Source organism: Limulus polyphemus, unplaced genomic scaffold (genome assembly GCF_000517525.1).
Source record: "Limulus polyphemus unplaced genomic scaffold, Limulus_polyphemus-2.1.2 Scaffold92, whole genome shotgun sequence".
In the NCBI taxonomy this organism is placed as follows: Eukaryota; Metazoa; Arthropoda; class Merostomata; order Xiphosura; family Limulidae; genus Limulus; species Limulus polyphemus.
This window is the reverse complement of record NW_013665702.1, coordinates 198688-206830: the sequence shown is the minus strand read 5'-3', so window position 1 is coordinate 206830 and position 8143 is coordinate 198688. Positions and strand designations below refer to the sequence as shown.

At 31.3% G+C, this 8143-nt stretch overlaps 1 protein-coding gene across 1 annotated transcript in view; it reads right to left on the bottom strand.

Annotated features, from left to right (window-relative positions):
* LOC106468845 (disco-interacting protein 2-like) overlaps nucleotides 1–8143 on the bottom strand; it is a 100538-nt gene that overhangs the window by 50773 nt on the left and 41622 nt on the right.

Genomic DNA, 8143 nt, shown 5'->3' with positions numbered 1-8143 from the left:
CCTATCCCCCTGTGTGCCTTGCCTCCCACGACTAGGCAAACTCCATCAATATTAAAACTGATTAAATGATAATGTAGTTTAGGTTAAAAAAAAAGCAAAACACTAGACCAGTGGTTCCCAACCTGTGGTCCCCGGACCCCTGGGGGTCTGTGAAGATAACACGATCTCATTAAACAAGTAAGTTTTTTAATTCTGCTGTCCTTTTAATTGCACACTCAGTTATATATGTCTTTTATTTGATAGTGAAAAATGGAAAAACAAGTTAATTATTAGTAAGAAAAACAGTTTGTTGGGTAGATGGAATCTTTTAAAGAACATGGGGGTCCTTGGTGGTGAAAAGGTTGGGAACCGCTGGACTAGACAATAATAGAAAAGCTGCATATCTACACTCATATGATTAAGAAGATGAATAGTTTTAAACATTTATTAAACTTCATGTGCTCTAAAAATCAGTATTTCTGGATATAACATATTTCAAAAAAATATTCTAATCAAATACAGTTATTTCTGATTTAACTTGAAACTAAGTTGAAATTCAACTTCAAGAACACTCTAATACAAACACAACCTTTAAATTTATGTTGTTTAATGGACACGTATTGTTTCTTGTTAATGTGAATTAACAAAAATAAAAAAAAACTCAAAATTCCAGAGAGAAAAACCTGAATTTAACAAAAGGAGTGCCTGAACTCATTTTACATTAATTACATCCTTAACTTCAGATCATCACTATTTTCCTTTAGATTGTATTAATAGCATAAAATTAAACTTAAAATTGAAAAGCAATTATCTGAAGGCTGTGCTTTAAATGCATTTTTTCTCGAGGAAAATAGAAAAAAAAAATTCTGTTCACAAGTATTTCTATTCAGTCCCAGCCATTGCTTATATTCTGATAATTATGGTATTCTATCAGTTAGAACAGAACAAGGCATAAAGGAAATAGAAAAATTATAAAGAAAACAACCAATTAACACAAGTGACACTATAACTTATCAATGATTCTTCTAAGTAGTTCTTGTTCCTGGATTGAGATGTTTAAAAGTAAAAACATAACAAACTTGACAAGTCTGAGAAAGCTTCTGGGAATCATATTTTATTTTTACCCTATCATTTTCACAGTTAACTTTCAGTGGTGTGCAATTCACATTTAAAACATTATAGCTGATATCACACCATTTATTACAGAAACAAATCAGACCTTTGAATGTCTTTCTGGAAACAATTACTTAAACATAAGAGACAAACAAAATTAACCTGTCAGAATAAAATTTATAAAAACCTTCATAAGTGTATAATAATATTGATTGGCTAAGAAATCTAAGAACAATAACCCTACAGACTAACTTTATTAGTTTTTTGTTGATAAAATGATTTGAAATAGCATTACACAACAGTGAAGAAAAACACAGGACCTTTTAGTCCATCTAGTTTGGCCAACCCACTAAATCAAACTAAACACTACAAACTAAAAGCCAGCCCTTATCATTCAAATTTGTATCAAGGTTTCCCTTAAACTCGCTTAACACATCTACTACATTTGAAGGTTACTCGTTTCAAAGGCTAACCATCCTGTTAGAAGAAAAAAAGCTGTCTTAGCTGAAGACAACTTTTTGGGAAAATTTATATTTGTGTCCCTTAGTTTCACCATTCAATACAAAATAAAGATGATGCATCACAATGCTATCAATCCACTTAACAATCTTAAACACCTCAATCAGATCTCCTCTAACTCTTAATTTTTTCAAGATAAAACAAATCCAGAAATTTTAACTTATCCTTGTATGACAACCTTTCCATCCTAAGTATCATCCTAACAGCCCTCCTCTAAGCCCTTTCCAAGACTTCAATGTCCCTTCTAAGGTAAGGAGCCAAAGACTGAACATTGTATTCTGGATGTGGCCTAGCCAATGAGATTATATCTCTTTAGATTTGTATTCAGTATTTCTGTAGATACAATCTAAAATCACATTTGTCCTGCAACTAGCTTGCTTGGATGGCTTAAGAGACTGATCAAACCAGAACACCAACATCTGTTAAAGTTATCCCATCAAAATTATATTCATAATTCAAATTGAGATATCCTACATGCATTACCTTCCATTTATTATAATTAAAAGCCACCAGCCATTTATTTGACCAACTCACCAAATAATCTAAATACTTTTGTAAAGCAGCAGCATCCAAAATTTAATCTCATTAGCAAACTTAATAATATATTAACCATTCCTTCATCTATACGTGTATCACTGATGTAAATTAAAATGAGCAAAAGTCTTAATACTGAGCCCTGAGATACCCAACTCATGACATTAATCAAGTTTGAATAAATTCCATTTATAATCTTCTACTTTTTTCCATCCAGCTAAATTTCTATCCAATGAGCCAACTTATTCTCCACATCTAAAAGAGATAACTTTTTAACTAGCTTTTATGTGGCCCTTTGTCAAATGTTTTCTGAAAATCCATACTAAATCCACATTTATACCCTCATCTACATAAACAGTAGCCTCTTCAAACAATGTCAAAAGATTAGTAAAACAAGATTTTCCCCTAGTGAAACCATGCTAACTATTGAGCAAAATTTCAAACTTTGTTAAATGACTTTACAAAGCATCTTTTATCAGACTTTCAAAAACTTTTCCCATCACTGATGTAAGACTAATAGGCCTATAATTACTGGAACAATATTTATGACCTCACTAAAAAGAGGAGTAACTTTGATGACCAACTTCCAATCTTCTAGCAACTGCTTCCTATTCAAAGACATAGAAAAAATAGTAGCAAGTGGCTCTCTATTCCTAGTTTAAACTTACCCTTATAGTTAATAGCCCTTGGAAACAAACCAGCCCCTTACTCTATTTAAATGTAAATTCAAAAAGCAACCTTTTCCCCCTGAACTAATACCATAAATTCAAACAGCCAACTAGTTCATCCTTACATGTTAACCTAAGCCTAGTTTTCGGCCCTAGGGCCAACTTATAATTTCATCACCATATCTTAGTCTTCGCAGTATCCCTGACAGAATTAAGTTATTATGGTCCTTCTCTTTAAAGGCCTTTACTAATGCCTTGTACTTAACAATTAATTCCTCTGACCTACCCTTTCCTACATCATTAGCCAATATGTGCACTACAAAAACTGCATTACTTCTAGCACCTTTTGCTATATCACTTGCTCTGTCAGTTACAATCTCCACCCTTTCACCTGGATATAATCATTTTCTCCCTATTTACCCCACATACCATACTAAAGAATCTCCTACAACAGTAACCTTATGCTTTCATCCCTCCTAGTATTAATTATCTGCACAAACTAAAAGTTGAAATCTGTTACTTAATAGAACCTGCTCATTATAATTAAATCCACTACCACTAGCCCTATTTGTACTGTTTTTAACTGTCATTATTAGCCACTTTATCCTTCACATGCAAAAAAACTAATTTACTCTTTAAATCCTGGTGCCATTTCTTGCAGTTTACCCTTCTCTTTATCCATAGCATCTACCATATTTAGGAAAAATCTACAATTTCTCCTCCAACCTGCAAACTCTAGAAACAAGTTGTACAACTTCACTACTAGATTCCTTAAATGTGCATATCAGTCCCAAATAAAACCCACTCCTTGCACCAATTGCACCTTACAAGTTGTGAGTGCTTAATACTTACACTACTCTTAACCATAGTAGCCTGGGAATAAATAATCAACAATACATACAAGTAGCCTATTGACAACAATATAATTGGTTGTCCATATTTTGAACCAAAATTAATCTCTGAAAAATAAGAGGTCTTACTGTTAAACTTATATAACTAAGCCTCTAAACAACTGTAAACACATTAATAAAAAAAACTAACTACAGCTGATATGTTATCAAAAGTAACATGTTTTTTTTTCTTACTTATTTGATATTTAGTTTATCTTTATAATAATCAGAATACTTCTATATTTTCTCATGTTATCAAAAGTAGATGTAATACTTCTTCATTTGCATCATTCTTGTTTTGAATATTACACTATTTTAAAAAAATAGTGAAAGTAGTAGCTTCTCGACTTAAGTATTTTCCACTTATACTGTAACTTTTAAAAATTGATGATAGTCATATATAAGAGTCTTGCATTTCCTTCTGGTACAAACAGCTTATCACTTTCCACACTATTCCTGTAAATACATCTAAATTAAACTTTGTTTTTGAAGTTATTGTTTTTATAATCTGCTATATATGTCAAATATATGATTGTACATTGATAACAGTTTCAGAGGTTAAATGACCATGAAAATAAACATCCTGCAATATAAAGCTGAAAAGTTAAGCATGTATACCACTACTTATCCACAATATAAAAACATATAGACTTTTTTTTTTGTCTCTCTCTTTTTTTTTTATGAACAAGTTCCTATAAATGGACAATGCTGCCTTGGGATAAATACAGAGGAATATATTTCAGTCACTTCCTGGAACTCTTAAACTTCAGAGAATTGGCTGAATTCTCAGAACTGTCAATTATTTCAATGTCTGTTGGAAGAACATCATCTTGTTTAATTAGTCTAAACCATCATTAAAGATCTTTTTATATATTTAGGCATTATACCAATGAGATGTGAATTACAAAAGATTGTAATGCCCTGCCCATTTTTGAAAACCAATTACACCAAAGTTTAACTTAATCACTAATTCTGATGAAGACATAAGACAGACTGACTGTACATGTATTTGTAATATATTTAATATTCCAAACCTAAATCATTTTCACACATTGGTAGGTTTTGTGGAATTACACCGCAATAATAACTTTTATCAAACCTTTATTTCCTGGCACTTTATGGGTTTCCAGTAAGAAAAAATATAATAGAATTTTAACCACTATATGACATACAAATTCATCAATTTCTTATGACAAAATCTCTAACTGTATAAAGATTTCCAACTTCCCTTACATTTAGATATAGTTAACTTGCCCCTTTACCAGCTGGATATCAAGAAGTTTCACAACATAGAGTTCTAATCAAAGTGAGAAGAAATCTACTCCAAATCTAATCTCATTCATCAAGACAGAATTCCAAGATGACCTTCTTCTACATTCACTTTATAAGTATTCTAACAGCACTAATAGTACTATTTTGTCAGACTTTACATACACTGAAGAATGCTAAAAACGTGAAAGCTAAGAACATGTAGGCTTTGTGAGTTAAATAAAGCATTGAACATTACAAAGTTTATCAACATTACATCCTCAAATGGATAGCCAAGGTTTAACATGTCTACCTTAAATGAGAAGACTACACATTTGTTATGATCCAAGTATCAAATAGTATATTAAATCCCTCAAATGTTAAACTAAAACACTTTTAAGTTAGTTTAAATTTAATGTACATCAAAATTTTATATATGTGTTTTTAAGTGCATCAAGGGTTTTTGTTTAAATGTTACATAGTTTCCGTACCATTTCTTTTAAACAAATTAGCAAGCCTCTTTGTCCCTATGAATCACTAAAACTTCAAGTATTTGACAGTCTGAAGTACCATGTTGAGGCTTGTAGCGCACACGCACAGAAATAAAATATATCAAACAGAACTCCTGCTGATAAGCAGCCTTCCTAAAGTTTAACAACTTTTTATATCCTGCTTTTTTGGTACAAACTTCCTGACTGGATGCAATTTTTCTGATTTAATCTTCTTTCAGATTTATTGAATAGGTTGGGATATAAATTCAAACCAATATAATTTCACTGATATTACTAATAAAATCTCATAAAGAACTCATTAACTACATTTATAAAAAACTAGCTGTACAATTTGCCTTGGTATAGTTAAACAGTAACATAATTTTTCTATACTATTAATTGCATTGCAGAATCCTCAATTAAAAATTGATCTACATAAAATTCTGACTATTAAATTTCTTCTCTGTGAAATATTTACACCTGTCCACATTCATTAATTTACATTAATGTTGGTATAGACATTAATTAATTATAAAATAACTTTAATTGTGCAACTAGCTTCTTTCTAAATAATAAAGTGTGTCACAAGATTTCTTTTATTAGAACACAGCTTCAGAGATGAGGAGTGGATATCATCTAACAAAATAAGAGTAAAAAAAAATTATCTTAAAACTTCACTAAGTTTGACATGATTAACCATGGCTGTCAAAGTACTATACAAAAATACATAAAATTGATATTTACTCAGGATAAGAAATATCTTTTTACTGTTTTCATGAACTCTCCTAAATGTTTTTTTTTTTAAAAATGAACAATGATAACTGTTGTTTAAAGTTCTTTCTCACTGTATCTGTTTAATAGAGCTCATATTATGAACATTTCATAGTAAGTTTCTTTAGCTCGTTTGTTTTGTTTGTTGAACTTCATGCACTGCTAAATGAGAGTTATCTGTGATCTAAATGAGGGTTATCGTCACTAATTTAAAAATGATAAACTAGAGGGAAGGCAATTATTCAACTTCACACACTGTCAACTCTTGGGCTAATCATTAACAATGAAAGTGGGATTGACACACATATTATAACATCTCCATGGCTGAAAAAGTGAGCATGTTCAGCGACTGGATTTAAACACATGACCTGCAGATTGCCAGTCGAGCATTCTAGTCACCAGGACATGTCAGACCCTAGTTCCCTTAGCAACAAGGAATAATAATAATTATTTTTTTGTAACTGGACAAATTCAGACGAAGTATCCAAATAACGTAAGAACTAAGAAAATGAATTTTGTTTTCAAACTATACAATCTAAAAGAACTCGGTAACTAAAACCACCAATGTAACTACAGTAATGTTAAGAACGTTTGATAAGTTTAGAACTCGGTAACTAAAACCACCAATGTAACTACCGTAACGTGTAAGAACGTTTGATAAGTTTAGAAATCGGTAACTAAAACCACCAATGTAACTACAGTAACGTGTAACAACGTTTGATAAGTTTAGAATTGGGTAACTAAAACCAATGTAACTACAGTAACGTGTAAAACGTTTGATAAGTTTAGAACTCGGTAACTAAAACCACCAATCTAACTACAGTAACGTGTAAGAACGTTTGATAAGTTTAGAACTGGGTAACTAAAACACCAATGTAACTACAGTAATGTGTAAGAATGTTTGATAACTTTAGAACTGGGTAACTAAAACCACCAATGTAACTACAGTAACGTATAACAACGTTTGATAAGTTTAGAACTGGGTAACTAAAACCACCAATGTAACTACAGTAACGTGTAAGAAAGTTTGATAAGTTCAGTATAAATTGTTCCAAAATAAAAACATATACTAATTATATATTAAGCAAGACACTAATAACACTTCTATTCGCTGAAAAGCTATATTGTTAGCATATTTTCGTTAATTTCAATCGAACGAATAACATATTTTATCTCTCTTTCCTCTTTAATAAGTTTGGCTTCTGTTATAAGGAATTATTTTCATATTGGCCACAGCAAACATATTAAGAGAAAAAAACAGAACTGTCAACAGAAATGCTATCACATATTTAATAAGGTTTGCTCGAAAGTGAATGCAGGGACTAACCAATTCCCAGAACCTGTGTATTATGCGAAAGCCATTTATAAAACAAAAAATTATTCATAAGCATGTGTGTGTGTGTGCGTGCGCGCAACTTCTCAGTTTTCTCGAATATAAATTTGTTGGAATTATGATCAAAATTAGTATCTTTTTTTAGGATAATCGCGCAAAGCTACCCAAGGGCCATCTTCACTAGTCGTCCTTAATTATGAACTGATATATTGACCGTAATTACAGGGAAAGCAGCTGGTCAATAGCACCGACTGTCAAATCTTGTCTGAATTCAAGAGTGAAACACTTTTTTTTCAGTAAACGATAGACCTATAGATCCACAGTACAACATGCTGACTACTATGCCTTCAAAATTAGTGAAAATATTGAATATTATTCCCCTAGAAGGTGTCATTTTAGTCTTATTATTGGTTTACCATAGGTTAATACTAATGTTACATCTTTAAATGCAATTTAATAGCTGTTTCGGTAACTATAATGTACGTGAGAAATCTGGGTATCTGAAAGTGACTTTGATAAAGTTATTTTGGGTATGTATTTGCACGCCAGTAGCGACATTCACCTATAAGTTTGTTCAAAAAACAGCAAAAAAATGTC